Source organism: Somniosus microcephalus, chromosome 5, assembly GCF_052327205.1.
Source record: "Somniosus microcephalus isolate GS21.2 chromosome 5, FLI_Smic_1.0, whole genome shotgun sequence".
Lineage (NCBI taxonomy): Eukaryota > Metazoa > Chordata > Chondrichthyes > Squaliformes > Somniosidae > Somniosus > Somniosus microcephalus.
The window spans coordinates 23,209,306-23,228,948 of record NC_140991.1 but is presented as its reverse complement, the minus strand read 5'-3'; the positions used below and the strand labels follow the sequence as shown (position 1 = coordinate 23,228,948).

Here is a 19,643-nt window from a genome sequence, read left to right as displayed (position 1 = left end):
CCCAGAAAAGAGTCCCCTGAGTCAGCTGCTACTGAAACTAAGTACTCCTACTCAGCCGGACCCTGACCAGTCCCAGACCAACACTGCCGTCCAAACACCAATCCGAGTGAACCAAATCATTAAACAATGCAAAGAAACCTACCTGGAACATTGGAACAAAATAACCAAAAGCCAAAGCAGATTAGAATGTTACCGGGCCCTAAAAAGAGAATATAAACTGGCAGACTATCGCTCGACCATCAGAGACACAAAACAGAGACAGACCCTCACCAGGTACAGACTAAGCGACCACCAACTGGCAATTGAAAAAGGAAGATACAAGAAATCCTGGCAGCCTAGAGAGAATAGAATATGTGATCAATGTCTGGCCGGCGAGGTTGAGACAGAGATGCATTTCCTCCTAAAATGCGAAAAATTCAACACATCAAGAAACATATTATTTGACAAGCTCAGCCAAACAACCCCAGATTTCAAGGAATTGGATGACCTGTCAAAATTAAGATTAGTCCTGGGAGAAGGAGACAGACCATACCTTGGTGCCAAATATGTAACAACATGTCACAACCTGAGGACTGTTTAAAATTAATACTGAATGTACCCAATGATGTACAAAGACTGTTTAAATTAATATTGTTTAAAGTAATATTGTATGTACCCAACGAAGGTCAAAATTGTTTGACACCTACAGAATGTTGGAAAACTGTACTTTTTGTTATGTAAGCTTTGGCAATATGGTTCCCTGTAAACTTTCATGCCAATAAAGCATTTGAATTGAATTGAATTGAATTGAATTGAGAGAGAGAGAAAGAAAAGAGAGAGAGAGAGAGAGAGAGAGAAAGAGAAAGAGAGAAAGAGAAAGAGAAAAAGAGAGAAAAAGAGAGTTTGCATTTCTATACCAATGAAGTACTTTTTGAAGTGCAGTCACTGGTGTAATGTTGGAAAATTAGTCCCACTCCTCCACTCTTTCCTCATAGCCCTGCAAAGATTCATAAACCGCTCTGCACCAACAATAAGTGAACAAAGGAGTACCCAAGTAACCAAGACTACCTGGGATATATCTGTCCACTTCCAGCCGAGAACACAAAACCAACCAGCTCAAGCCAGAACCCAGCCTGACGACCTCCACCGAGTTATGACCACACAGGGCAGGACAAGTTTTACTTCGAACCCCAGGATTGGACGATGGTCTCTTGGGTCGGGATTCAAGGCCCAGAACCATCCTGTCCCCCACGATACATAGTTACCGAAGTTGGTTCATTTTAGGACACTCGGGCTAAGACAGTAGCCCAGAAAAGGAGAAACGGGTTTGGGAAGCATTTATCTCATCAAAGCCTAGTTGTCAATGTGAGCTTTTCAGACTAGACCCCTTTTCCAGTCACCCAGAAGCGAACAGCCTTCAATGGGAGTTTGTATGTTCAAAATATTAGTGGGCAGTACGGAAATCGATGAACTCACACAGAGATCTTATATGGGGTACCTCAGTGATGAAGGCAGCATAACCATATTGAGACAGACAGAACAATACCTGATCTCAAAAAACATTCTGGTATTACCAGTGATGGTATAACATTAGTGCTTTAATACATTTAAACTGTTGAATCACAAATATTATTCTCCTGTTAAAAAAATTCTATAACTTTAAAACTATTTTTTTTACAATTTATTGTTGCTCCCCTTTCCCACCAAATAGTAAACCCTTCCCAGCTGGAACTTGAAAAAACTCTGGAGCACTTCCTCATTATTAGAGCATCGGTCACATCAGGACTGGGTGCCGAGGGAGGGAGGTGCATCGCTCTTAAAAGGGGGCTGCGTCTTGTCTCTACATTTAAATTAATCAATCAATCAATCAGTCACACACAATCCGCTCTGTTTATATCATTAAAAGGAACTAAAACACGTTCTTATAATCCATGAGGATAGCTGGATTGCGAATTAACAACTATAAAATGGTCAGCTGATCACAGTCTGTGACCCCACCGCATTGTTCTTTGATGTAATGTTTTCCTCACTGACCTGTTTGGACACCATTCACACCTTTGATTGCTGTGATTATCTCTCTGCCGAGGTGTCAGTGGCAGAGAAGAAAGAATGTGTATTTATATAACACCTTGTACACCCTCAGGGTGCCCCAAGGCGCCTTACAGCCAATGAACTACTTTTGAAGTGTTGTTATGTAAGGGAAAGCAGCAGCCAATTTGCACACATCGAAACCCTGCAAACAGCAATGAGGGTAAGAGTTCTGACGAAAGGTCTTTGACCTGAAACGTTACCTCTTGTTTCTCTCTCCACGGATGCTGCCTAGCCTGCTGAGTTTTTCCAGCGTTTTCTGTTGTTATTTCAGATTTCCAGCATCCGCAGTATTTTGCTATTTGAATGAGGTTAAGTGGCCAGTTCAGCTGTTTTTGGCGATGTTGGTTTCGGGATAAAAGGTGGCCAGGATATCGGGCGTGCTCTGCTTCCAATAGTGGCCGTGGGATCTTTCACATCCACCCGAGAGGGCAGACAAGGCCTCACCTGAAAGAGGGCACCTCCGACAGTGCAGTGCTCCCTCCGACAGTGCAGCACTCCCTCGTTACTGGCACTGAAGTGTCAGCCTAGGTTACGTGGGCCCACACCATCTGACTCAGAGGTGAGAGTGCAGCCACTGAACTAAACGGACACACACAAGGGGCAGTGCAATATAGGAACCCACAAACAACATCCTCAATGATGAATTAAAAAAAATCAGGTAACCCAATCCCAGGATAGCATAGGCTACAATCTCAAAACTGGAGTAGTTTATAAACATATAAGAAATAGGAGCAGGAGTTGGCCACACGGCCCCTCGAGCCTGCTCCACCATTCAATAAGATCATGGCTGATCTTCGACCTCAACTCCACTTTCCTGCCCAATTTTCATATCCCTTGATTCCCCTAGAGTCCAAAAATCTCAGCCTTGAATATACTCAACCACTCAGCATCCACAGCCCTCTGGGGCAGAGAATTCCAAAGATTCACAACCCTCTGAGTGAAGAAATTCCTCCTTATCTCAGTCTTAAATGGCCCACCCCTTATCCTGAGACTATGCCCCCTAGTTCTAGACACTCCAGCCAGGGGAAACAATCTCTCAGCATCTACCCTGTCAATCCCCTTCAGAATCTTGTATGTTTCAATGAGATCACCTCTCATTCTTCTAAACTCCAGATAGTATAGGCCCATTCTACACAATCTCTCCTCATAGGACAGCCCTCTCATCCCAGGGATCAATCTAGTGAACCTTTGTTGCACCGCCTCCAAGGCAAGTATATCCTTCCTTAGATAAGGAGACCAGAACTGTGCCCAATACTCCAGGTGAGGTCTCACCAAGGCCCTGTACAATTGGAGCAAGACTTCCTTACTCTTATACTCCAGCCCCCTTGCAATAAAGGCCAACATGCCATTTGCCTTCCTTATTGCTTGCTGTACCTGCATGCTAGCTTTCTGTGTTTTTTTGCACAAGGACAGCCAAATCTCTCTGAACACCAACATTTGAAAGTTTCTCACCATTTAAAAAAATATTCTGTTTTTCTATTCTTCCTCCCAAAGTGAATAACCTCACATTTCCCTACATTATACTCCAGCTACCACCTTACGCCTACTCACTTAGTCTATCTATATCCCTTTGCAGACACATTGTGTTCTCCTCACAGCTTACTGTCCCACCTAGCTTTGTATCATCAGCAAACTTGGATACATTACACTCGGTCCCTTTATCTAGGTCATTAATATAGATTGTAAATAGCTGAGGCTCCAACACTGATCCTTGCGGCACCCCGCTAGTTACAGCCTGCCAACCTGAAAAAGACCCATTTATCCCTACGCTCTATTTTCTGGCCGTTAACCAATCCTCTATCCATGCTACTATATTACCCCCAACCCCATGAACCCTAATCTTGTGTAATAACCTTTTATGTGGCACCTTATTGAATGCCTTTTGGAAATCCAAATATACTACATCCACTGGTTCCCCTTTATCTACCCTGCTAGTTACATCCTCAAAAAACTCCAATAAATTTGTCAAACGCGATTTCCCTTTCATAAAACCATGCTAACTCTGCCTAATCATGTTATGATTTTCTAAGTGCCCTGATCCCACTTCCTTAACAATGGATTCCAGCATTTTCCCGACGACTGATGTCAGGCTAACTGGCCTGTAGTTCCCTGTTTTTTCTCTCCCTCCTTTCTTGCATAAACTTTAACTGAAACCTCCAATTTACATTAGATTAAATCGGACTCTTAGGAACTTTAACCTACCCCTCCAGCGGGGAATCCCAATGGAGAGTAACATTGGGCAGGGTGTGAAACCAGCATCACACACGATCCTGTCAGTTTCCCAATGGGCGGGTTGGGTTAAAATTGCCCCATTAATCTCCATTTAAGCCTCAGTGAGCGAGTGCACCGTTTGGTGTAACACTGGGGCATGGGGAGCAGGAAGGTCCCAGAGTCAGACTCTGATCTGTGCTGATCGGACTGAAGGGAAACATTGACGAGTGATCAGGAATGGGAACCATGGCTGTTTTTCCCATTTCCTCCTCTCCTCTCTCGCTGGCTCAGTGGGTAGCACTCTCGCCTCAGAGTCAGCAGGTTGTGGGTTCAAGTTCCCACTCCAGAGACTTGAGCACAAAAATCCAGGCTGACACTCCCAGTGTGGTCTTGAGGGAGTGCTGCACTGTCGGAGGTGCCACCTTTCGGATGAGATGCTAAACCGAGACCCCGTCTGCTCTCTCAGGTGGATGTAAAAGATCCCATGGCCACTATTGCAAAGAGGAGCAGGAAGTTCTCCACTTTGTCCTGGCCAACCCTCAAATCAACATCACTAAAACAGATTATCTGGTCATTATCACATTGCCGTTTGTGGGAGCTTGCTGTGCGCAAATTGGCTGCTGTGTTTCCTACATTACAACAGTGACTCCACTTCAAAAAAGTACTTCATTGGCTGTAAAGCGCTTTGAGACATCCGGTGGTGGTGAAAGGCGCTACAGAAATGCAAGTCTCTCTTGCAGCTCAGGGGGCTGCAGTCCATGTTGTGACCTCTAACCAGTTTAGAGGCACGCGATTGGGAAACGCAGTTTAAATTGGTCGGGGGCGGATATTAAACTTGTGCGGTGGTGTGACTAATGGAAGTTTATCCAGAAATAAGAGAGTTATTCCGACTCCAGCATACATAGCAGCCCAGGTACAGTAGCAGTCTGGTTAAACACCTAAACCAATCTGACCGCAGAGGGAGAGAGGAGGCGGGGGCAGTAAGTAGTACAGGTAAGAAAACAAAAATCGATTCAATTACAGGACCAATCTGAAGTACGTTACACTATTTCCCAGTTATGTCCAACCCGACTGGCAGAGTGAGGAGGAGGGGAGAGAATTGTTTACGAATAGAGGCGCTACCTTAAAGCATTAATATTTATTAATACATTAAATCATGCTTTACTTTTTAATAAGAGTTACTGTTAAACCCCACCCCCTGGATATAATTGCAAGATCTGCAATTGAATAAAACTAGATTAAATAAACTGTTCGAATGGGATTTAGCAAACTCAAATTTAAAAAAAGTTTGCAGTTTAATTTGGTTTTTCTTTAAAGTGCAAAAGTGTGCACAGACAAGGCAAGTCGACTCGATGGCTTCAAAGAGTAGTTTCGCAAAGAACAGAGAGAGAGAGACTTGGGTAGGTGGGGTGATTGGGGGCGGGGGTGGGGGGTAAAGACACTTTGTAAAACTTACCAAATATGGTTGTTGGGAGTGGAGTTAAAGCGAGTTACTCGGGACTCCCGGGCGCGCTCTGTCTGTCTGCAAAACGCCCACAGTGTTAAATCACAAGTACAATCCTCGGAGCAAAATCAAAGCAACATTAAAAATAAAAATAAACTTTTTTTGTGTGTTTTTTGCCACCCCAAGTAATAAGACCTTTGCACTTGGAACTTGAACAAGTCTGGAGCACTTCCGCGTTGTTAGTTACAAGCTCGGTGTCACTTCGCAGGGAAGGCGGGGCAGCGCTCTTAAAGCGGTCGCGTCTCTCCAAATCGCCGCATTTTATTTTACGTCTGTTTTATAATCGGTCGATCCCCAGTGCTATATTACCAAACGGGTTAAAACAATAAAAGATGAAAACGTGCAAAAGAAAACCCCATCCAGCTCGATTTATAAGTGTACAACTGTAAATTGTCAGCCTATCGTTTCCTACATTACAACAGTGACTGCACTTCAAAAAGTACTTCAGTGGCTGAAAGGCGCTATATAAATGCAAGTCTTTCTTTTTTAATCTCTGCCTGGGTAAGGGCGCTGCTATGTCCAATTTTAGGTCAGATAATCCCCCATTTATTGTGGGTTGTGTGTGTGTGTTAATGTAAAGTGGTCAGGAAAAGTCAATTTTGTTTCTTATTTCTCTTATCCTTAAATTGAGCTTTTTTCCACTCCTATTGGGACAAGCTCATTTTTGTCTAAATTGCGGGGAAGGCTAACTCGAGCTTGGGTGGACAGGGTGGGTTTAAACTAATGTGGCATCGGGGAGGTAAAGGGAAAAGTTGAAAAAGGCTAAACGGGATAAAAAGAAGTTTTGTAAATAGTCAGGACGAGGGAGGCAAAAAAAAGGAGAAATAACCAAACCCAGGGACAGGGCCGGCCTTACAGGTGGGCGCCATGGACGACCATGCAGGGCGCCGGGGGTGGGGGGGCACCATGACCAAGAGGGTCTGACATTAACGGTGTCAACCTCTGCGAAGAACTTGGCTCTCTCCAAAATCCGCTTCCACCGGACTGCAGCGCTCCTCAAGAAGAGCAGATTCAAGTTTCAAGAGCAAGTTCCCAAACACATGGATAGCTTGCAGGGTCCTGCTAACCATGCCCGTGTCGGTGGTGTTGGATAGCACACAGGATCCTGGTAACCATGTCTGTATCGGTGGTATTGGATAGCTTGCAGGATCCTGGTAACCATGCCCGTATCGGTGGTGTTGGATAGCACACAGGACCCTGGTAACCATGCCCGTATCGGTGGTGTTGGATAGTTTGCAGGATCCTGGTAACCATGTCTGTATCGATGGTGTTGGATAGCACACAGGATCCTGGTAACCATGCCTGTATCGGTGGTGTTGGATAGCACACAGGATCCTGGTAACCATGTCTGTATCGGTGGTGTTGGATAGCACACAGGATCCTGGTAACCATGTCTGTATCGGTGGTGTTGGATAGCACACAGGATCCTGGTAACCATGCCCGTATCGGTGGTGTTGGATAGCACACAGGATCCTGGTAACCATGCCCGTATCGGTGGTGTTGGATAGCACACAGGATCCTGGTAACCATGTCTGTATCGGTGGTGTTGGATAGCACACAAGATCCTGGTAACCATGTCTGTATCGGTGGTGTTGGATAGCACACAAGATCCTGGTAACCATGTCTGTATCGGTGGTGTTGGATAGCACACAGGATCCTGGTAACCATGTCTGTATTGGCGGTGATGGATAGCACACAGGATCCTGGTAACCTTGTCTGTATCGGTGGTGTTGGCTAGCACACAGGATCCTGGTAACCGTGTCTGTATTGGTGGTGATGAATAGCACACAGGATCCTGGTAACCATGTCCGTATCGGTGGTGGTGGATAGCTCTCAGGATCCTGGTAACCATGTCCGTATCAGTGGTGATGGATAGCACACAGGATCCTGTTAACCATGCCTGTATCGGTGGTGATGGATCGTTCTCAGGATCCTGGTAACCATGTCTGTATCGGTGGTGTTGGATAGCTTGCAGGATCCTGGTAACCATGACCGTATCGGTGGTGTTGGATAGCACACAGGATCCTGGTAACCATGCCCGTATCGGTGGTGTTGGATAGCTTGCAGGATCCTGGTAACCATGTCTGTATCGGTGGTGTTGGATAGCACACAGGATCCTGGTAACCATGCCCGTATCGGTGGTGTTGGATAGCACACAGGATCCTGGTAACCATGTCTGTATTGGTGGTGTTGGATAGCACACAGGATCCTGGTAACCATGTCTGTATCGGTGGTGTTGGATAGCACACAGGATCCTGGTAACCATGTCTGTATCGGTGGTGTTGGATAGCACACAGGATCCTGGTAACCATGCCCGTATCGGTGGTGGTGGATAGCACACAGGATCCTGGTAACCATGCCCGTATCGGTGGTGTTGGATAGCACACAGGATCCTGGCAACCATGCCCGTATCGGTGGTGTTGGATAGCACACAGGATCCTGGTAACCATGCCTGTATCGGTGGTGGTGGATAGCACACAGGATCCTGGTAACCATGCCCGTATCGGTGGTGTTGGATAGCACACAGAATCCTGGTAACCATGTCTGTATCGGTGGTGTTGGATAGCACACAGGATCCTGGTAACCATGTCTGTATCGGTGGTGTTGGATAGCACACAGGATCCTGGTAACCATGCCCGTATCGGTGGTGTTGGCTAGCACACAGGATCCTGGTAACCATGTCTGTATCGGTGGTGTTGGATAGCACACAGAATCCTGGTAACCATGTCTGTATCGGTGGTGTTGGATAGCACCAGGATCCTGGTAACCATGCCCGTATCGGTGGTGTTGGATAGCACACAGGATCCTGGTAACCATGCCCGTATCGGTGGTGTTGGATAGCACACAGGATCCTGGTAACCATGCCCGTATCGGTGGTGTTGGATAGCACACAGGATCCTGGTAACCATGCCCGTATCGGTGGTGTTGGATAGCACACAGGATCCTGGTAACCATGCCCGTATCGGTGGTGTTGGATAGCACACAGGACCCTGGTAACCATGTCTGTATCGGTGGTGTTGGATAGCACACAGGATCCTGGTAACCATGTCTGTATCGGTGGTGTTGGATAGCACACAGGACCCTGGTAACCATGTCTGTATCGGTGGTGTTGGATAGCGCACAGGATCCTGGTAACCATGTCTGTATCGGTGGTGTTGGATAGCACACAGGATCCTGGTAACCATGTCTGTATCGGTGGTGTTGGATAGCACACAGGATCCTGGCAACCATGCCCGTATCGGTGGTGTTGGATAGCACACAGGATCCTGGTAACCATGCCTGTATCGGTGGTGGTGGATAGCACACAGGATCCTGGTAACCATGCCCGTATCGGTGGTGTTGGATAGCACACAGAATCCTGGTAACCATGTCTGTATCGGTGGTGTTGGATAGCACACAGGATCCTGGTAACCATGTCTGTATCGGTGGTGTTGGATAGCACACAGGATCCTGGTAACCATGCCCGTATCGGTGGTGTTGGCTAGCACACAGGATCCTGGTAACCATGTCTGTATCGGTGGTGTTGGATAGCACACAGAATCCTGGTAACCATGTCTGTATCGGTGGTGTTGGATAGCACCAGGATCCTGGTAACCATGCCCGTATCGGTGGTGTTGGATAGCACACAGGATCCTGGTAACCATGCCCGTATCGGTGGTGTTGGATAGCACACAGGATCCTGGTAACCATGCCCGTATCGGTGGTGTTGGATAGCACACAGGATCCTGGTAACCATGCCCGTATCGGTGGTGTTGGATAGCACACAGGATCCTGGTAACCATGCCCGTATCGGTGGTGTTGGATAGCACACAGGACCCTGGTAACCATGTCTGTATCGGTGGTGTTGGATAGCACACAGGATCCTGGTAACCATGTCTGTATCGGTGGTGTTGGATAGCACACAGGACCCTGGTAACCATGTCTGTATCGGTGGTGTTGGATAGCGCACAGGATCCTGGTAACCATGTCTGTATCGGTGGTGTTGGATAGCACACAGGATCCTGGTAACCATGTCTGTATCGGTGGTGTTGGATAGCACACAGGATCCTGGTAACCATGTCTGTATCGGTGGTGTTGGATAGCACACAGGACCCTGGTAACCATGTCTGTATCGGTGGTGTTGGATAGCGCACAGGATCCTGGTAACCATGTCTGTATCGGTGGTGTTGGATAGCACACAGGATCCTGGTAACCATGTCTGTATCGGTGGTGTTGGATAGCACACAGGACCCTGGTAACCTTGTCCGTATCAGTGGTGTTGGATAGCACACAGGATCCTGGTAACCTTGTCCGTATCGGTGGTGTTGGATAGCACACAGGATCCTGGTAACCATGTCCGTATTGGTGGTGTTGGATAGCACACAGGATCCTGGTAACCATGTCCGTATCTGTGGTGATGGATAGTTCTCAGGATCCTGTAAACCATGCCCGTATCCATGGTGATGGATAGCACACAGGATCCTGTTAACCATGCCCGTATCGGTGGTGATGGATAGCTCTCAGGATCCTGTTAACCATGCTCATATCCGTGGTGATGGATAGCACACAGGATCCTGGTAACCTTGTCCGTATCGGTGGTGTTGGATAGCTCTCAGGATCCTGTAAACCATGCCCGTATCCATGGTGATGGATAGCACACAGGATCCTGGTAACCTTGTCCGTATCGGTGGTGTTGGATAGCACACAGGATCCTGGTAACCATGTCCGTATTGGTGGTGTTGGATAGCTCTCAGGATCCTGTAAACCATGCCCGTATCCATGGTGATGGATAGCACACAGGATCCTGGTAACCATGTCCGTATTGGTGGTGGTGGATAGCACACAGGATCCTGGTAACCATGTCTGTATCGGTGGTGTTGGATAGCACACAGGATCCTGGTAACCATGTCTGTATCGGTGGTGATGGATAGCGCACAGGATCCTGGTAACCATGCCCGCATCCGTGGCAAGCGGCAAACCGAGCTTCTCGAAGTCGAAGCTCATAAAAACATATTTGCGATCGACCTTGCGAGAACAGCAGGCTATCCTCGTTGGCCATCCTGTCTATCAAGAATGAAAAGGCTCAAAATATCTTGGTGAACAAAGTATTTTTATTTGTTATTGTTATTTGTTAGTTTAGTGTTTAATTTAATGTTTAGTTAATTTGTCACTTAGCTATGTTATTTTTTATATCATTTATTAATTAAATTATAAAAAACTTTTGAGATTCCATTTTTATTTCTGAAACTTTTGCTAATACTTTTACTTAAACTTAAAGAAAGGGCGCCAAAATACAAGTTTGCCCAGGGCACCATTTTCCCTACCCAGGGAATCCAAATTAAGATGTATAATATTAATGTACAGAGAATATAAAAAAACACAATCAGGGAATTAAGAGTCATTGATTAAAACATAAAATCAGGGACCAATAACTGAACTGAGGCTGCAGCTGGGTCAGGATTTGCCATGAAATAAGCCTGGATATAAACATAGGAACAAGGAACATAGGAACAGGAGGAGACCATTCAGCACCTGAAGCCTGTTCCGCCATCCAATTAGGTCAGGACTGATCTGTATCTTCACGTGTTTGTGCAGCTCTTTGTTGGAGCAATCCAAGATTAGTCCCTTTGCCCAGTTATCTCCCCATAGCCTTGTATCATCCTTTGTAAAGGTTTATCTATTCTTCTCTTCAAAGATGCAATGGTCTCTGCCCTAACCACTCCTTGTATTGAAGCATTCCATTCACCAACATCCATTTAAAACTGAGATGAGGAATTTCTTCCCTCAAAGGGTCGTAAATCTGTGGCATTCTCTGCCCCAGAGAGCTGTGGAGGCAGGGTCATTGAATACATTTAAGGTGGAGATAGCCCAAGATCAGATCAGCCATGATCTCATTAAATGGCGGAGCAGGCCCGAAGGGCCAAATGGCCTACTCCTGCTCCTATTTCTTATGTTCTTATCCCTCTGTGGAAATGTACCTGTGGAATTCTACCCAGCACCAGTCTGTGCCGGTGGAACTGTACCCAGGGCCAGTCAGTGCCTGTGGAACTGTACCCAGTGCCAGTCAGTGTCTGTGGAACTGTGCCCAGTGCCAGTCAGTGTCTGTGGAACTGTGCCCAGCGGCAGTCAGTGTCTGTGGAACTGTACCCAGCATCAGTCAGTACCTGTGGAACTGTACCCAGTGCCAGTCAGTGTCTGTGGAACTGTACCCAGCATCAGTCAGTGCCTGTGGAACTGTACCCAGCGGCAGTCAGTGCCTGTGGAACTGTACCCAGTGCCAGTCAGTGCCTGTGGAACTGTACCCAGCATCAGTCAGTACCTGTGGAACTGTACCCAGTGCCAGTCAGTGCCTGTGGAACTGTACCCAGCATCAGTCAGTACCTGTGGAACTGTACCCAGTGCCAGTCAGTGCCTGTGGAACTGTACCCAGGGCCAGTCAGTGCCTGTGGAACTGTACCCAGGGCCAGTCAGTGCCTGTGGAACTGTACCCAGCATCAGTCAGTGCCTGTGGAACTGTACCCAGCACCAGTCAGTGCCTGTGGAACTGTACCCAGCATCAGTCAGTGCCTGTGGAACTGTACCCAGCGCCAGTCAGTGCCTGTGGAACTGTACCCAGCGCCAGTCAGTGCCTGTGGAACTGTACCCAGCATCAGTCAGTGCCTGTGGAACTGTACCCAGCATCAGTCAGTGCCTGTGGAACTGTACCCAGGGCCAGTTAGTGCCTGTGGAACTGTACCCAGTGCCAGTTAGTGCCTGTGGAACTGTACCCAGCGCCAGTCAGTGCCTGTGGAACTGTACCCAGCGCCAGTCAGTGCCTGTGGATCTGTACCCAGTGCCAGTCCGTGCCTGTGGATCTGTACCCCGTGCCAGTCCGTGCCTGTGGATCTGTACCCAGTGCCAGTCCGTGCCTGTGGATCTGTACCCAGTGCCAGTCCGTGCCTGTGGAACTGTACCCAGTGCCAGTCCGTGCCTGTGGAACTGTACCCAGTGCCAGTCCGTGCCTGTGGATCTGTACCCAGTGCCAGTCCGTGCCTGTGGAACTGTACCCAGTGCCAGTCAGTGCCTGTGGAACTGTGTCACAACACATGGCTGTGCACAAAACTGTTAAATCTGTGATCAGAGTGGCAACAAGAGGCCTGGAATAAAGCTCAGCTACAGAAGCTAATTAGTAGTAAACTTTCTTTCAATACCAGAATCCCAAAAGGACTTTCAGGGAAGGAGTGAGAACATTAAAAGGTGAAAACTGGCTTGTAACTGAGGCCGAGCACAAAATAGTCACCATCCTGAATGGAGACTTTCTGAAAGTATTCACAGGGAAGAAACCAGCTATAAGCCTTCCCTAAACTGAGGCAGCCTCAGTAAAATAAAAAATAACAACAGAAAAAGCTGGAAAAAACTCAGCAGGCCAGCGCAACATCCGTGGAGAGAGAAACAGAGTTAACGTTTTGGGTCGAAACCCTTCGTCAGAACTGAGAAAAAAAAGCAGGAAATGAAACAGATGAGAAAGCAAGTTGGAAATCAATGTGGGTACTTTTAAGTTTTGGCGGTATTGTAAAACGGGTGATGTGGGATTGCCGCCCGCTATACAACAACAACTTGCATTTATATAGCACCTTTAACATAGTAAAGCATCCCAAGGCGCTTCACAGGAGCGACATCAGACAAAATCTGACACCGAGCCACATGAGCTATTAGGGCAGATGAGGAAAAGCTTGGTCAAAGTTAGGATACGGGCGACAGAGTCTTGGATCACCTCAAGTTTACGTAGGGTAGAACGTGGGAAGCCAGCCAGGAGTGCATTGGAATAGTCAAGTCTAGAGGTAACAAAGGCATGGATGATGGCTTCAGCCGAGGATGAGCTGAGGCAGGGGCGGAGACGGGCGATGTTATGGAGGTGGAAATGGGTGGTCTTAGGGATTGCGTGGATATGTGGTCGGAAGCTCATTTCCGGGTCAAATATGACACCAAGGTTTTGAACAGTCTGGTTCAGCCTCAGACAGATGTTAGGGAGAGGGATGGAGTCAGTGGCTAGGGAACGGAGTTTGTGGCAGGGACTGAAAACAATGGCTTCGGTCTTCCCAATATTTAATTGGAGGAAATTTCTGCTCATCCAGAACTGTATGTCGGGCAAGCAGTCTGACAATTTAGAGACAGTGGAGGGGTTGAGAGAGGTGGTGGTGAGGTAGAGCTGGGTGTCATCAGCGCACATGTGGAAACTGACGCTGTGTTTTCGGATGAGGTTGGTGAGGGGCAGCATGTAGATGAACAACAGGAGAGGGTGAAGGATTCCAAAAGAAGTTTAAAATGCAGCTCCAAGCTGTGAGGATTCAGGGTAAGTAGTGGTAATGGATACGAAATTGACCGAAGAGTGGAGAAACAATGGTTACTTGTAAAGTACGGTGGCATAGTGGTTAGCACTGTTGCCTCACAGCGCCAGAGACCCGGGTTCGAATCCGGCCTCGGGCGACTGTCTGTGTGGAGTTTGCACATTCTCCCCGTGTTTGCGTGGGTTTTCTCCGGGTGCTTTGGTTTCCTCCCACAGTCCAAAGATGTGCGGGTTAGGTTGATTGGCTATGATAAATTGACCCTTAGTGCTAGGGGGATTAAATACGTGGGGTTACAGGGATAGGGTGGGATATGTGTTGGTGTAGGGGTTACGGGGATCGGGTGGGATATGTGTCGGTGCAGGCTCGATGGCCCGAAATGGCCTCTATCTGCACTGTGGGGTTTCTGTGATTCTGTGAAAGTCCGGTTTGGTGGAAGTGCTGAATGGGGAACACAACTGCTTCTCATTTGTATCAACGAGCTGGATATCAGGCCAATGCAAATCAATCAGATTTTAACTCATACCAAACTGGGAGGGGCAGTGGAATCAGAGCAGGAAGCTCAGAAATGACAGAACGAGTTGGACAAAACACTGGCAGATTAAATTAAATGCAGGCAAGTGCTTCACATTGGAAGGAGAAATGGGCGATAGAATGGCTTTGAAATAGCTAAGCATGAAGTTGAAAGAGACCCAGGAGTCTTAGTAGACTCAACATGTTCAATTAATGTAGACAGCAGCAATCAACAAAGCCAATAGAATGTTGCAATTCATAGTCAAGACAGTAGAGGACAAGCCAGGGCAAGTCCTGACCACGTTATATAATGCTCTGGTCAGACCACACTTTGATACTCGGTCCAGCTCTGGAGGCAGTGCAGGCAAGAGCCATGGGGCTGATCACCATGGGACTGGAGAAAAGTGCTTTTCAACCTGGAAAGGAGGCATCGGAGAGGTGATCTTCCAGAGGTCTATCAGTTTTACACAGAATTTACAGCAGAGAAACAGGCCATTCGGCCCAATAGGTCCGTGCCGGTGTTTCTGCTCCACACCAGCCTCCTCCCACCCTACTACATCTCACCCTATCAACATATCCTTCTATTCCTTCCTTATCATGTAGTTATCTGGCTTCCCCTTAAATGCATCTATGCTATTCACCTCAACTACTTCACGTGGTGTTAAGGAAATTGATGGGATTGAAGGTCGATAAATCCCCAGGGCCTGATAATCTACATCCTAGGGTACTTAAGGAAGTGGCCCGAGAAATAGTAGATGCATTACTGGTCATCTTCCAAAATTCTATAGACTCTGGAACAGTACCCATGGATTGGAGGGTAGCTAATGTTACCCCACTGTTCAAAAAAGGTGGTAGAGAGAAAACAGGGAATTACAGACCGGTAAGCCTGATATCGGTAGTGGGGAAAATGCTAGAGTCCATTATAAAAGATGTAATAGCAGAGCACTTGGAAAACAGTGACAGGATCGGACAAAGTCAACATGGATTTACAAAAGGAAAATCGTGCTTGACTAATCTACTGGAATTTTTTGAGGAAGTAACTGGTAGAATAGATAAGGGAGAACCAGTGGATGTGGTGTATTTGGGCTTTCAGAAGGCTTTCGATAAGGTCCCGCATAAGAAATTAGCATGTAAAGTTAAAGCGCATGGGATTGGGGGTAAGGTACTGTCTTGGATAGAGAACTGGCTGGCAGACAGGAAGCAACGAGTTGGAATAAACGGCTCTTTTTCCAAGTGGCAGGCAGTGACTAGTGGGGTACCGCAGGGATCGGTGCTAGGACCCCAGCTATTCACTATATATATATAAATGATCTAGACGAGGGAACTAGATGTAATATCTCCAAGTTTGTAGACGACACAAAGCTGGGTGGGCGTGTGTGCTGTGAGGAAGATGCCGAGAAACTCCAGTATGATTTGGACAGGTTGGGTGATTGGGCAGGTGTATGGCAGATGCAGTATAATGTGGATAAATGCAAGGTTATCCACTTTGGTGGCAAAAACAGGAAGGAAGATTATTATCTGAACGGCAATAGATTGGGAAAAGGGGAAGTGCAACGAGACCTGGGTGTCCTTGTGCATCAGTTGCTGAAGGTAAGCATGCAGGTGCAGCAGGCGGTTAAGAAGGCAAATGATATGTTGGCCTTCGTAGTGAGAGGATTCGAGTACAGGAACAAGGATGTCTTGCTGCAGTTGTACAGGGCCTTGGTGAGACCACATCTTGAGTATTGTGTGCAGTTTTGGTTGCCTTACCTGAGGAAGGATGTTCTTGCCATGGAAGGAGTTCAGCGAAGATTCACCAGGCTGATACCTGGGATGGCAGGAATGACGTATGAGGAGAGATTGGGTCGATTGGGCTTATACTCGCTGGAGTTTAGAAGAATGAGAGGGGATCTCATTGAAACTTATAAAATTCTAACAGGACTAGACAGACTAGATGCAGGAAGGATGTTCCCGATGGTAGGTGTAAGATTTGCACAATTTCTACATTTCCCCGAAGGTTGTTATTAATAAACTGGACCCTGCGTGGATATTTTAAGTCAAAAAGGGTACCCAAGATGGCGTCCGTGCCTCGTGGCAGAAAAGCCTGTGAGATTTTAAAATGGACTCTGCAACGCAGACAACTTGTGGATCGAAACCAAAGCTGCAGTTTCTGTGAAGAGAGACTTTGTATTTTGAAACCAGACAGGACTTTGAATTATGTATTAGACCGAATTGGAGACAAATCTAAATTTAGTTAGGCCTATAGTTAAGGTCATCAAGCATGTGGTGTATGTGCCTTTAAGAGCAATTATGGTGTATGTGCCTTTAAGAGCCCCAGGTGTGCGTAATGCCGGTAATTGCCACTTGGGCTATATAAGCCTGTGTATTGTGTATATCCTTTAGAAACCCCCCCCAGACTTGCTTAGTAAATACCTATGAACCAACTCCTGTCTTCAGTGTCTTTATCTACACACGGACACTACAGTGGCGACGAAGTGGAAACGGACTTACCTGCAATTCGGCAGCACCTCAAGGACATCGATTCCTCCAGCGTCCAGAAGACTCAAGGAAGTAAGAGAAACTGTGGTTTCACCAGCTGGCCAAGCTGGTGACAGGTACTGCGCTAATCCTTCCTGGGCGTCAGGCTGGAGCTCCAGCGGCGGGCTCTACAGCTGAGACAGGCAGCGAAATCGGAGGCAAGCAATAACGGACTGGAAGGGTGCACTCGAGAGACGGCCGGCGCGGCAAGCAGGTCAGCGTTTAGACCTCCGTCGGGAACGAGTCTCCAACAGTGAATAAACGGAAACCACAGTAAAACAGCGTTGTTATCGGTAGCAGCGGCGGGAAAGTGCGGGAAGCGCCATATCGTTGCTACAGAGAGAGAAAAAAAAAGAAAAAAAAAAAGCGCGGGAAGCGCCATATCTTTTCTGAAATGCCTAAATCTGGTAATATTGAGGCTTTTGATGGCGAAATAGAAGATTGGACCACATACGGGGAAAGAGTAGAGGTTTATTGCACTGCAAATGGAATAACAGATGAAAAAAAAGCTTCAGTACTTCTGAACTTAATGGGCGCGAAGACATACGGGCTGTTACGAAATTTAATCACTCCAGCCAAACCAAAGGACAAGACTTTTAAAGAAATTGTTGATACCCTGCAGGAGCATTTAAACCCAACACCGCTGCTGATAGCGGAACGATTCAAGTTCTTCAAGAGAAATCAACACAAGAATGAAAGTAACGCTGATTACCTAACCGAATTAAGAAAGCTATCAAAGTACTGCCAATTCGGAGCAGGACTATCGGATTATCTTCGAGACAAATTTGTTTGCGGTCTCTTAAGTGAAGGAACACAAAAAAGACTGCTTTCTGAAAAAGATTTAACATTGGACAAAGCTTTCAGTATGGCTGTATCATACGAAGCAGCAGCAAAAGGAGCTGCAGAGATACAACAAGAGACACAGGACTTCGGCACCCATAAAATGACACAGGAGTTCGGAAGATGTTATCGCTGCGGCAGATCCACCCATAACCAGAGGGACTGCTGGTTCAAGGGCAAAGCATGCAGGCAATGTGGTAAGATTGGACACATTGCACGGGTATGCCAATCTGGACAAAATAAATCCACTGACAGAAAACAAAAAATCAATAAAGAAAAGTACAAGAAGGTACAAATGATGACGGACAATAGCTCCGAAGACCAGAATAGCGATAGCGACTCCGGAAACAAGAGACTAAGCTGTCTCAAATTACATAATGTACTTGCCAAAGAGGATTACCAAACCATTTGGGTTACCTTCACAATAGCAGGGTCCCCAGTTAAAATGGAGCTAGATACAGGATCAGCTCTAACCGTAATAAATCGACGAGATTACGAGAGGCTATTTTCGCATATACCTCTAAAAGACACATCCATTATCTTAAAAACATATATGGGGCAGAAAGTCTACCCCAAAGGAAAAATAAGGGTGCCTGTGGTATACAACGGCAAAGAAATACAAAAGTTGTATTTATACATTCTACAAGATGGTGGTCCACCGTTGTTGGGACGTGAATGGATCAGGAAGATACGTTTAGGCTGGCACTCCATTCAGGCACTGACGGTGACCAGTAAGGAAAAAAACAATGATGACATCATACCTGAACGATTAAAAGACATCTTGGCCAACGCCAAAGAAGTGTTTCAAGAGAAACTAGGAACCTTGAAAGGCATCACCGCCTCAATAAAAGTGGAAGATACAGCAATTCCAAAATTTTTTAAGGCAGAACCGGTGCCATACGCAATACGTCCGGCAGTCGAAGCTGAGCTGAAGAATTTGGAAAAGGCAGGCGTATTATCCAAAATAGATTGGAGCGAATGGGCAACACCCATCGTTCCAGTCATGAAAAAAACATTGAAAAATAACTCTGAGGAACAGAAAAAAATCCGCATCTGTGGGGACTTTAAGGTGACTGTAAACCCGGTCCTTCACACGGTACAGTATCCTCTTCCGAGGATAGAAGATATTTTCGCCTCACTATCCGGAGGGAAACGTTTCACAAAAATTGACTTGGCACAGGCATATCTACAGATGGAGGTTGAGGAGACCTCTAAAAAGTATCTCACAATAAACACACACAAAGGCCTGTACCAGTACAATCGACTGGTTTTTGGAATAGCATCAGCTCCAGCTATCTGGCAAAGAGCTATGGAGCAAGTCCTGCAAGGGATTCCGGGGACTCAATGCTACCTAGACGACATCCTTATAACAGGAGAAAACGATAACGAGCACCTTGCCAATTTGGAGCAGGTGCTCACTAGGCTGAAAGAACGGGGCCTACGAGCAAATCGCCCCAAGTGCGAATTTTTCCAAAATCAGATATCATATTGTGGCCACATAATTAATAAGGAAGGGTTGCATAAGTCACCTGAAAAAATTGAAGCAGTTATAAAAGCCCCAGCACCTGAAAATGTTTCACAATTAAGGTCATTCCTGGGATTAATAAATTACTATCATAAATTTTTACCGAACTTATCAACTATTCTACACCCTCTTAATGATCTTCTACAGACAGGAGTGATTT

The 19,643-nt window shown here is 46.6% G+C and overlaps 1 protein-coding gene across 1 annotated transcript in view; it reads right to left on the bottom strand.

Moving 5' to 3' along the window:
- zbtb47b (zinc finger and BTB domain containing 47b) overlaps positions 1 to 5,966 on the bottom strand; it is a 295,680-nt gene extending 289,714 nt beyond the window's left edge. The window contains exon 1 of the mRNA XM_085987433.1: positions 5,738 to 5,966. The gene's annotated coding sequence lies outside the window, so the exon portion shown is untranslated. The remainder of the gene's footprint in view (positions 1 to 5,737) is intronic.
- Between the last annotated feature and the right edge of the window lie 13,677 nt (positions 5,967 to 19,643).